Raw genomic sequence first — 13,623 nt, 5'->3', positions numbered from 1 at the left:
CCTAGTCGGCGATTTCTTATATTTTTCTCGCCTCTGAAAAACCGTTCGACGATTATAAACACGCGTGAAAAGTCTACGACGACGACGACGTTATGTCGCTCGTAATTATTATCGCAATCTCGCTCTCTCCTTCATATACATTTCGGTGTATTGCGCAACTGTTTTTCGCCATCTCATTGGCTATTTTATAAGCGCGTATAGCGTCTGAAAATCTGTTTGCACCGCACTATTTTCAGAACGACGTGTTTATGACATTACGATATCAGATCAGTCTTTTCATGCATGCTGCAAAGTGTGCTGTTACAAAGTGCAGCACTATGCCCTCGATTCGTACTTGTAATCGATATATTTTCAAATTCTAGTTTGTTTATAATTTGTTTCGCTTTGTTAAACGCTTGAAACCCTTTACCTCACATTTTGAAGATTTATTTTTATCGCACTTATGTGCGAAACACGTGTTAATTGTTGGCAGCGGTCAGTTCGAACATAATTCCTGCGAACGTAAATATGTATATGTATACATTCCATTGTCGACTCGTCACTTAATTTGGGCAACAAAAACAAAATCCCCGAAATATAATGCGCTAGAAACGAGGCGCTTTCGCACGTGATTCATCACGCAGCATTAACATTGTCGAAATTTTGCTCTTATGAATCATGTTTGTGTTTCGGCGTATTCAGACTGTTCCGGCGGGAAATCCGTAAAACGAAAAGAAAGCAATTTTCTTGCCAGCATTATTGTCACCGGATGACAATAGGAGCCTTCGAGACAACGAGAACGTGTTCGCATTTTAATGTCCATTGTTTATAAATGGTCTATAGATATTTGGACGGGATGCCTTAGGAAAGATTGTTTTTTGCGGTGTTTATTTAGTTTTAAAGATATCCTTGAACTAACAATAATGTATTAATATTCTAATGGTGATTCTGAAATTTACAAAGATGCAAAGGTTCTCCACATGATATTTTTGTTTAGAAAGAAACGAAAAGAAAGAAAAGAATGTCAAAAAATATATTGCGAAGAAATGTCTGTCTATTCAAGTTTTTCGTTCAGTCTATTCTTCAGAAGTCTATTTTTTGTTATGAAAGGTATTTGTAAATGACTTTTTTATTTTTTTGAGACTGCAGGACAAAGTAAAAAAGCGGATTATAACATCTTCTTGAAAATGCTTGAATATAATACAATTCAAAACATCTAAATGTTAGATAACTTTCAACAGGCATTATAGGGTTTTTATTCACCTATAAGTTTGTCACCATCTCGATTTTAAAGTAACTATCTTTTCAATAACTTCATAGTCTATAAAAAAAATATATCACCACGAAAAATATGATTTATTTATACATGTATTTCTTTCTTTCAATTTTAACATATACCTAATATATATAATTAAACATATATATATATATATATATATACACACACACACATATAATACATATAATAAAGTTTATAAATATACACGGAGAGAATTTTCTCTTAGAATTAACCCTAAAAATCATGGTTATCATGGGACAATATGGTATGGAAAGAATTTTATGAGAATTTCTCTGATTAATATTTATTACAATAAAAATAATAATATCTATCACATTAAAATATAAAACATGTTTGATTAATTTTACTAAACTGCACGGTAAAATTACTCAAACATGTTTTATATTTTATTGTGATAGATATTATTTTTATTGTGATAAATATTAATCAGAGAAATTCTCATAAAATTCTTTCCATACCATATTGTCCCATGATTACCATGATTTTTAGGGTAAATTCTAAGAGAAAATTCTTTCTGTGTATATATATATTTGTAAAATATAAGAGACTAAATTGTGCATAGATCCCACGATGACAAATGTCGATAATATTAAATTTTTACAACGCTGATGTTGAATTCCAAATATAATTATCAATTAGAAATAAATTTAAAAACTACCCCAGTTAAATGTCGCGTCGTGTGCCGTGAAATTGCGCCTTTTTGAAGAAAACATCGAGAATGTTAGGAGCCGCATTGTGCTCTATCGCGTTGCAAGAAGTAGGAAAAACGTCGCAGGTCATTCCGAGCGACGTTTTACGGTCGATCCATCTCTGTCCATAAAATAAATCTCGTTATTTTACGAACCGGCCGCGTGTCCTGGATTTTCTCTTCCGAGACTTTATCGTTGTCCAAGGACGATGAATCTTTCCAGCTTCGGCCGCGTTTTTCTTGCGACACAGCAGGTGGGGGAGTGCGTTCTTTAGTGACGTCACCAAAAAGCGAGGTTAAAGGCCCACAAATATGAAAGATAAAAATAAAATATGAGAAATACGATATACATACACACACACATTTTTGAACTTTTATCGATTTTTAGTCATAGAATGTGAATGTTGTGCATGGAATTTATTTCAATGTAATTATGAAATAATTACATTGACAATTAAGCTTTAAATTAAAATTTCTTTTAATTTTCGCGAAATTACAGTTAACATAAAACCAATAAATCTATACTTATCATTGTTACATATAATTATTTATTACTTTTAATATATTCGCTTATTGTATATTTTAATGCACTTTGTTGCAGATTGCATTATGCAAATTTATTTGTTACTTTTGATATCCAATTTTGATATCTTTTTACATATCATTTGTATATTGTATATGAGGTTGTTTAAATGGAGAGAAAGAATGATTCAGTTAGTAAAATTGTACAATTTATTGTCTTGGAATTTTATCTCAATTTGTCATCCTGTTTCATATCGTCTTGCTTCTTTTAATGGTTTCTCGCTCTTTCTTATTCAGACTTTTGTCATACTATCCGATATACATGAAATTCCATTAGTTGACGTTTCGGTAGAAATACTCAATTCAGACATGTTACTTTTCTTTCTCGAAGCGCGATTACGCTTTTAGACACGCCGATAGTCGCTAATCAATTATGCTCGAGTGAACGGAGTACTGACGTCACTACTAACGTCATTTTTCTCGAAGCACGAGGCATCGAAATTTGTCGTCTCCGTTACTAATGTCTTATCTAAAAAAGAGCACAAATAATTCTGTTGTCAATAACAATTGAATTATTTAAGAATTTATTCTTTATATGTATGCATACACATATTAAGAGTATAATCTTTTTAAATATATAAATTAATATCTAGTTTTGATTCAAACAATTATTTTATATATCTGAATAGTGCATGATTTTTTCTATTGTCGAAAAATTTTGTATCAATGGGGGAGGGGTGACAGATGTAGCTTATTTTTATTTGATAGAAAATAACTGAAATAATAATGATAGAAATGATAATATAAATGCATCTCTCTTCTGCCACGCGCACGATTTATTTTCTTCTCGCTCGCCGTCGTCGCGTGTCATCGCGCTAACTTGGCGTTACATAAGTCGAGGGAAAACAAGGAGGAGGAAGATGATCAAGGAGAGGGGAAAAAGTCTGTAGCAGTAGCCTTTTAAAAAATGGTCTCGTGAGACGCATCAACTTGTGTCGAAAACATCGGGTCAAAGTGTCGCGATTGCGTATGCCTTACATGTATAGTATTATTATACTACACACTTCATTTATAGATGCACGGAGATAGAAGCCAACAGGGAGAGATACATTTATATTTTAATTAATTTAATACATCCGAAGAAATAAAAGCAGTACTTGTGTTACGCTTTTCTTTTTTCAAATAAAGTTAAAGTTAAAATTACTAAATCATGAAAAAATTGATAAGTATATAGTTATTTTTTAATTGTAATTTCTAATTATATATAATATATATATAATTATATATAATTTTTACAATATATATATATTAAAAGAAACTTATAATTTAGTTTTGAATTTAATTTATTACTGGATAATAAAATAATTTGAATAAAATTAATAAACTGACAAATAGTATAATTAGGACTTAAGGGAAGTATACCAGTTGAGATGCTTTCCAACATTGCAGTTAATTCCATCATTTAAGGACATTTACGTTACTAGCAATGATTTATGAGTGTAGGTCTTGGGTCTTTGAAAGAAATATGCGCGAAGGAAATAAGGCAGGATACTTTAGTACACTCTAGGTAGAAAAGGAGGTGCAACGGCGGGATGATAAATTTTATTGACGTTACAGAGGCACGTGTGTTATCTTGTCTTGCAGAAAATTGTGAATCCACGCGAAGAAAGTCTCCGTGCGTTTACGGTGAGCATTAAAAGAGTTCGGGACGGCGGGAAAAATCCTACCGTCGTAAAAGAGTAACCGAAGAATGCCGTTATTGCCGGTGAGAGACGTTGATGCTCCTGTGGAGCGTCAAGGCATTGTCGAAGTCATCTTTTTGTGCCCACAAAGTGTTGCCGCCGGGGTTGCGAACTTCATAAAATTACGACTTCTTAGTAAAGCTAATATGAATCGAGCTAATATGAATCGCTTGTTTTTATACGACTTACGAAAGTACACTTTGTTATTTCATCCGGATGGATCTTCAATTTAAAAATGACGCATGAGACGCGAATCAGCATCGATTGATATATTCAATGAGATAAGAACGCTGATAATTCTGATAATATGCGCTAGTTATGCTAGCTATTGAATAAATTTTAAGTGCGCGCGATAAATTTGAGTTTCTGATATACATACATATATATATATATGTAATTGATGACATATTTATTATTATTATTAATGGCTATTTATATTCAGAGCTAAGAATTAATTTTCATACGATGTTATCATCATTAATAGTTCGTGATGTTCTCAAATTAGTTCAGAAATCAATTTAAATTTTATTGTTAGTTGTTCGAAGGTTTTAGTTGTAGGTTCAACTACAGTTTTTTTTCCTAAAGTTTTTTCCTACAATTTTTTTTCTTACAGTTTTTTTCCTACAGATTTTTCTACAGTTTTCTACAACTTTTTTAGAGGAGCAATAAATTTTTCTACTAATACCAATTAATTTCTGCAATCATATACAGAAAGTTATAATTTATATTTAAGTAATATTCTACTAACCGGCTAAATTCCATACTAACAATTCACCAAAATTTTGGATAGTATACTATAGTATATATACGAATGTATACGAAAGATTTTGTATACATAAATAATCTTGCACATTTTATTACGCGTTTATCTAGTCTGAACGGATTTTTTAACTCGTTCTTTCTCTCGAAGATGTCTTCTGTTTCTCGCGAGCATTTTTACACGTATCTCATATTCATGAATTCAGCTCGTCATCCATATGCTGTCATTGGATGCGTTACGTAATCGATTATACTTACAATGAATAAGCCGTAACTGGACGTACAGACTTTAATTTTTACCGAGGTGATACAAAGTTAAACGCGTTCGGAGCTGGTATATTGCTAGATGCGTTCAATGCCAACGCGGTAGAGAAGAAAATCGTAATCCGTTACCTCGTCGAGAGAACTGCTCTTTTCTTTCTGTTTGTCAGTAAACTCCGTGACCGAAATTTCAACATCGTCATTTGAACATCACGAACAACACGAGATCTCGAATCTTCACCATAATAATCTCTCGATTTTCGTACAAGGTCGTGTGAACACGCTGCACTTATAGTTGTCATTAATTTATTATTGTCATTAATAACTAGAATTAATAAATGATAAAAAATTAACTTATATTTAATTAAAATTATTAATAATTACAAAATTAGTAAAATTAATAATTTATAGTTTTTAATTTTATTATTATGTATTATTTATTATTTGTACAAAGTAATTTTATTTTATTAATTAGATTTTCTAGGTAGAGAAAATGAAGGACTTTTGATTCATATAATTTATTTCTTAAATTAACTTTAAACAATTTATTTGCGACCAACTTTAAGATAAGAATCTATTTATTTTTTTATTTTGCATATTCTAATATACGTATCTTGATATGTATTTGTGTGTACATTTTATTTCGTAAAATGTTTTTTGTGAACACGCGACACATAAAATTATAAATAGAATTTTATCCCAAGTTTTGTCGCGAATTATAAAATCGTCGAAAATAAACTTTATTGAAAATCGTTAAATGCATCGTATTAATAAATTGAATTGTGATTTAAAGAAAAAAAATGAACAAATTGATCATTTTATTATCGACGAAATCGCGGATAAAATGCAAATAGCGTATATACAGGAAAAAAAAAGTATTCATATCGATCGACATGAATCTATTTGCGAATTGCGGGAACATTTTGTCGGTTGTTTCCGCGAACGAGACGTTCGCGAGATCTCCAGGTTAAAGCAGAGTGCAAAATTGGTTTCCCACGAAAATATTCAAATGAGCAACGCGCGTATTCCTAGAAGATGGTATTCGCGGAATGATCTCTCGAGGTCGCATTTAATTTTCGCGATAGCGCCGAAGCATCGATGGGCGGTGACGGCAGTGGCTTAAATCGCTTTAATAAGAGTACATTTAAGGAGATTAGCGACGCGAATGGCGAACGCTACTCTCGGCTTTCGAAGGTCGCGAAACCGGCGTCTTATTGCCGCCGTGCGAGAAACGATGTCAGTATGTCAGTGTCAATGGAGCCGAGTCATCGAGTCCGCTCTGATGTTTGTGATTCAACGGAGGAAGGTGATTTCGCTAATCCACTGTAATATTGATTCCTATCCGTAATATTATAACGGTGTCAATAAGCGCGCGCAAGAGAGAGAAAGGGGGTAGGAGAGAGAAAGAGAGAGATAGAGAGATAGAATGCGGATAATGTAACTCGCGCGTAATATCTACATTATTAGAGGAGATTGAATTCATTTCCGATTCCTCTGTGACACGTTACTTCGCCATTGTTACTTTAGACGGTTAGCTCGCGAGTTATTTCGAGTTTCTGCAATGACCTCAATAGCCTTACAATATTTATTTACGCATGTATGATAAAAATTGATTGTGGATGAAATATATTTTTATACGCTTCGTGGCTTGAAGCTTAAAATGTTTTTTTTTGTTTAATTTTTGTATTTAAAATAAAGTTAAAAAAAAACATATACGTGAAACTGTATCAGTATTTAGCGCGATCTTGATTTACAGCAAATATTTTTTTGTTTTTTCTGAAAAGTTGAATATTTCGATTAAATATAAAGAAAACTAAAAATATTTTTTGTCTCTTATGAAAAATAGAATATTCTAGTTTGAATATCAAGAGACACAGAAATATTATTTTGATATTCTCCGTCGATTCGAAATATGAAACTATAAAACTTAATAAACAAGAGTGAACTTTAGGAGCTGAAATCTTGAAATAACAGATACGTATACATATTAAGCCAACTATTTAGTATAATTTTTCAATTATTTCATACTACTCTTTCTCATTGTATTTTATATCGCAGCACGGAGGAAATTACAAATCTAGATGCGTCATCAGATAAACACGAAATATAGTGAAGTAACAGCGATTATCTCATTTCCTTTACAAATCGACAATCTTGCTACTCGAAATATATCTTTGTTCTCGCGAGTGCATTCTTAGTTTTGCCATACAAACATGACACGATTATGATAATAAATATTAATAACAGCGTGTATGAAAGAAAATTGGAGCAAATTGACAAATATGCGTGCACACGCTCTCTCGAGCTAGAGAAAGAGAAAGACAGAATTGTCGAGAGGAGGCCATCGAATCGTCGGGAATTCGCAAACGCGCAATCTGCCGTTTAGCCTTCACACCGAGCTCAAAATAAACGCGACAACTCACTTGCTCACTTCTTTTTCTTTCTCTCTCTTTCGCATCTCGTCATCGTTCTTCTCTGCTCTCTCTCAGGATATGTTGTCGTTCTGATCGTTCCTCGTCACTGCTTTACCACCATTTTCAATGATTTCCTACGCCAAGTTTCTTTCATGCAACTGTAGCTTCATCCGCGTTTATTTTATTATAAACTTGTCGATGAAACGATGTTTCAATTACTATAATTAAAATTCTTGCTGCTTAAGCATTCTTAAAAAGAGATTCTAATACATTCAAGTAGAACAGACTTTATTTTAATAGAATTTGATCATCCCAACATATTTGTTAAAAATTTTATTGACAAAAATGATGTAATTTTCGCCAGGTGAAAATTTAACATCGCTTGATGGATGAAGTTCGCAAGAGTTATTTAATATTCCATTGTAACTCGCTATTTTAACTAGGAGCGTTTCCTGACGCGCGACAGTCACGGTCTAAAATGGACGTCGTCAGTCCTAGTTCGTGTTTAACTGGAACGCTTCTCATGCCTCCTCTCTTTAGCGCTCGCTGAGTGGTTAACGAAGCCCGCCGTGTCGAATTTGCGACACGTACGCTCGCGTGCGCGTGTATGTGCGTATATGTCAGTGTACTGTGCAGTCTCACGCGTGCTCGCTCGCACGGGTGAGCGGCTCTTTAAAGCATGTACAAGAGGCCAACACTATGCGAGAGAGACGGATGACTCTTTATTACTTTGTCGAAGGATATCGTCTGTCTTCGGAGACACTTCAAATAACAAGTTGCGCCGTGAATTTATGCTCGATTCGTAGCAATTTCGCGGACGCAAGAAAAAATCGTAATGACGTAAAGATGTTTGAACGAGAATTTAAAATTATTGTTGTAAAAATATAATTTTAAAAAATTTTAAACTGTATCTTTTAAAACATAACTGTAATCTAAATACTTGTTTGTCCACGTAATTGGCACAATAACTGTGTTTTTTGTCCCGCACCGAGTCTTCACATTAATCAAATATATGTGATTCGCAGATAAATGCATATGATTTCATTAAGTTACAAACACAGAGAAATTTATGATCACTATTAATCAAAAATTATAGTTTTGAATGCATGATTGTAGGTATTTTTATTTCTTAATTCTTGGCAAAAACTTTGATAAACTTTCACGGAGCATTACTTTATCATGAATTTCACACCAACATAGAGAGGTACATTATACGATAGATTTATCTTTCTTAAATTCGCTCTTTACGCGCCGCAGCATCATTTTTTCACGTGCATTGTATTGCGATACGAAAGAGAAGCATCAAGTTGCTATAACGGGCGAATAAAATCGACTACTTCCTTTCACATCGTCTCCTCCCTGCTCCGATCGCTATAGGGAAAATGATCGCGCATTAAATCGTCGTGTTATTTGACATTCGAACGTCACGCTGACGTCGACGCGTGCGACTGAACCGAGTTCCTTCGCGAAAGCGTCACACTTCATCACGCGGTGTGTCGCAACCGCGGCTCTCCTTATCGACAATTCCATTTTCATTCTGTATACTACATATAGCAACTGCTTCTTATTAACCCTACTGTATGCGATAACGGTATTGTGTATTTTATTTGGAACATCATTGCTCGACAAAGTTCCTATTTCTTTTGGCTCTTATTTTCGCACTTGTACACATATCTCTTTGTATATTCAAAACATTTATTCCTTATTCTGAATTTTGATAATTTTTGCGATATGTTGCATAAGCAAAGAAGCACTAAGGTTTTTTTAAGTATTAGTACTTTTTTTTGTGTATTATATATATATATTTCTTATTTCATTTTTATTGCATATTTTCCTGTTATCTTTTGTAATGGAATTATTTCGTTTGCTCTAAATTATATCGCGACAAAGTTACGTCGATAGGGTTGCAAGGGACCACGAGCTCGTTCGACATTTACAAAGTAGCGAACCGAGCGGAAAGAGCCGAGCAACGCGCTTGATGTCCCTCGTAAAACATAGCCGATGTTTTATTGGCCGACCGAGAAGACGATCCCTTCGTGGAGGGTGGAGTCGATAATGCAATAATCCTTTATCGCGCAATTGAAAAGGACGGGGTAAGAATACGATGAGGGAAAAGGAAAGAAAGAGAGAGAGAACGGAAGGATATTCTTTGGTCACACCGAACGACTCGGATACGATGACATTTTTATAGACCGACGACATAAATCAACTTGCTCGCGACTCGGATAAGGAGCATTGAAAACAGTTCGCTCGAAGCATCACTGATGATTCTCTTTCGACTGTAGTTTTCCTCTGCACTCTTTGTCTCTGGAGGATTTCGCGGAAAAGGGTCAAGAGGAAAGGATGAAAGACTAGCGTGTAAAATACTGGAATAATATGACTGCGATGTTGATTTTAGAGCTGTAAGAAGATTTTCACATATAATATTATATTAATGTAAATTAGCTATAAAAATATTTAGAAGATTATTTCATGAATTCGAGATTAGTATGGTTTTAGTAATAATTTAATGTTAAAGAAAACGAATTGCTTCTATTTTTCTGAGAGATATTTATTTTTTATGTTAGCTGGAATTGTGTGTGCGTGAACAAAGAAAATAATAAGTACTAAGAAGAAAAGAATAAATTCAAAATTTTATTTTGACGCGTATTACAATACATTTCAATATTTCAAATAGCAAATTCAAATTGTTTGAAATGAATTTTTGACTAAAGTGTATTTTTTTTATATATCAATATAATGTATTTCTGGGAAAAAAATTTATAATATTAAACTTTTGAAATAAAAGATAGACGCAGCTAATTAATATAAGAGCAGCGTGGAAGCTCGTTAACAATGTCAGGGAGGTATTTCTAACCGCGAGAACAGTTGATAAATCGCGTTGAGCGGAAGCAAATCGCGGCATCCGTCGATGAAAACGCCGATACCTGATGCCGCTCTATAACCGCGTAATCCGGGATTTAAAGCCAAGACGATGGATCGAGACGGATTAGAAACTCTGTAGTAATAGGCGTCGAGCGCGGATCGACGAAGGAGAGACGCGCGGTTAAGGCTGATCAAGTCGGATTTTCGATTTGTATTTCGTTCAATCAACGTTTATACTCCTACCTTCTGCCGTTCGCATTAATTTTACTTTCAGCTTTCTTTGCACGCCCGGAGATAGGACAATATATTTATTTTTATCTTTTGTTATTGAAAATTTTTCAGAAATAACAATTGTGTTAAATATAGTTTCAAACTTTTTTTTCTCTCTTTGTACGGTTTTTATTATTTTTATACACGTAATACAATAAGATGTATAACGTTTATATTACATTATTATAAGTTATGGCATTACCGATTAACGTATATATATATTTGTTTCGTCCCTGGAGGGATGAAAATCGGTCTGAAGCAACAGTGGACGTTTCTCTTTCTTTCTCATCGTTTTGTGTACCTCCTCTCTCTTTCTCATCGTTTTGTGTACCTCCTCTCTCTTTCTCTCCTTATCGGCGAGTTGCGAATCGCAGCTGGCGAGAGCCGCTTTAAATCATCCCTTTCTCATTACCATTTCAAATGGGCTGCGATTAACGCGAATTAATTATCTACGATGGCAATATTCCGCCTCCGGGGTGAACCAGGGTGCCGCTACTAATCGTTCGCTCGAACGACGAGAAAAATTTACTTCGAGCTATACATTCACTATCCCAGTATTAATATATATAGGTATATGTTATATTGGTTAATTTGGTCGTTGCTACGTTGGCTACGAAAGAGGCGCGAATTAATCCTCGAAGGATTAAATCGATCGTGATGCTCGTCGCGAATCGGAAAACGCCGTCGGAGAACGCGGTACTTAAAAAGTATATTAAATGAGTACAATAAAATTCAGGATACTACAGATTCTACGCTCGCAATAAGAATAATAGACCGCAATAATGATAAAACGATAAAACGATTATATGATAAATTCTTTACTTTAAAAGTCGTTTATTTCACGTAATTTTGTTTTTAAAAGGTGAACGGAACATTAGAAAATTAAGTATTGAAGACGAAACTTGATACATATTATTTTCTTCGTTTTCAAAAGTTTATTATTTATATCAATAATATTAAAGTGTCTTTTAACGAAGAATAAATCCCGCACTTTAATCTTAAAAATTTTATGGTACCATAGATAATCGATTAAACTGAATAAAATTTGTTAAACAACATTTGACATACTTTGCAAGATTATCGTGAAAAAAAAAAGTTAATTCGATCTGAAGTCTATATTTATGGCGCGAACGTACATATCGATTATCGTCTGCTCCATAAATGTGGTTCATGATTGATCGTGTACACATCGAGTTAAAATCGTAGACGAAAGAATCGACACGAAAAGAATAGCGAATGCCGGACTCGAAAAGGCAGTCGATTTCATTACATTACAAGAGCGAGGGATGATTTCGATACGCGACTCTCCATAGACGCCACCGTCGACGACTGATTGTGCCAGATTGTTAATCGAGTATTTTTGAAAACTGTCCGATCCATTCCTCGCGCGAGGCCATCCGGGATTTCGATCGTGCAAACATCCACCAGAGAGAAACCCTCACCACTTGTCGCAGAACGGTCCGAGTTCGTTAGCTCGATGAACTTGGACCGTTCTGTGACAATGTCCCTAGATATTCGATAAAGCTGAGCCGACGAACCGACCGATGTGTTAGCTTGGAATTTTGCTTCCTCGCGCGGATTCGGAATAGAGACGCTTTCGATACCTTCCCGTTTTTTCTATGCGGAAGAAGAGCGAGAAGGGTCGAGAAAAACGACCAGTGAAAATTATCTCAGTTTGATTTCCACCTTTTTTTGATCTTCATGGAAAATCAACTAATATAATTGAATTGCACAATTATACTTAATTAACAAAACTTGACAAATTCTTAGATTTTAGAAACGAATTAAAACCATGAAAATTCTCCTTTAGAGGTACGCGAAAGTTTTAAATGTAGGTACTCTATGCGAGCGGTCCTAATTTTCAAAGATTCGTCTACGAGATTCCTACTTACATTTTGTTTCGCAGTTCTGCGAGATTGGCGATTAGCGAGACAAGCGACTTAAGCCGGGAAAAGAGCGATCGGCTTTTTTCTCTGGCATCGATTTAGTTAAGAGTATACTTTCTAGAGTTGATTTAGCGAAGCATGAAGCGGCGCGCGACGGAAAGAAAAAGAGAAGCCCGACGAAAGACACGCAGAGGATGTCGGGGTATCGATCGAGAAAGTGTCACGTGCGCGACGCGACGCGACGAGAGGAGAGGACTGCATTCGGGGCCGAGGAAATATTCACGCGGCTAAACGTGCAATCTGAATACACACACACATATGTGTGTGTGTGTGTCTCTGTGCTCGTGCGAAAAGTACTCCAATGGGATAAATGGATACCAACGGGAACACAAATAGAGCCGTTCTTAACTTGGCTCGATTACACCACGCGGGTCACGGGGAAATTACCGAGTAGCTTACATGCACGAGACCGGGAAGGCGATTAAACTTTCCGTCGGATATTTCTTGCCGTCACGAATAATAAGCAGCTTTGAATTAATAAGATAGAAGGAGAGCACGCTTGCGAAAATGGATGTTATCCAATATAGACCCGGACTACTATTATTTCGGTAAAAAGTACCGATCATGTGATTTCAATGTGTCTCGAATGTTCTTCCATTAAGATCGGAAATATCCGAATAGGGTGGGAATTAATGGCAGCGATGATATAATATTGAATATTAGAGTATTTTCGATATATATAATCCGCTTCTCCTCCATTCCCTCTCAGATATCGATTAAATAAAATGCGATAAAAATGAAAAAGTTTGCGCACGACTTTTTTTTCTAGAGTTGAGAACAGAAGGATTGAATGTGGCACACATTACAGTTTCTTACCATTCATTCGCAATTAAGCAATTGTGGCGAACGGTCATTACTGCCGGTGCGTTTAATTTGC

At 34.9% G+C, this 13,623-nt stretch overlaps 1 protein-coding gene across 5 annotated transcripts in view; it reads left to right on the top strand.

Moving 5' to 3' along the window:
* Lilli (AF4/FMR2 family member lilliputian) overlaps nt 1–13,623 on the top strand; it is a 197,600-nt gene that overhangs the window by 74,584 nt on the left and 109,393 nt on the right. The gene's annotated exons all lie outside the window — the stretch shown is intronic.

This window comes from Prenolepis imparis, unplaced genomic scaffold, assembly GCF_030444845.1.
Source record: "Prenolepis imparis isolate NDT839.2.m4 unplaced genomic scaffold, iyPreImpa1.0 SCAF_9, whole genome shotgun sequence".
Classification (NCBI taxonomy): domain Eukaryota; kingdom Metazoa; phylum Arthropoda; class Insecta; order Hymenoptera; family Formicidae; genus Prenolepis; species Prenolepis imparis.
This window is presented reverse-complemented; position numbering and strand designations above follow the sequence as displayed.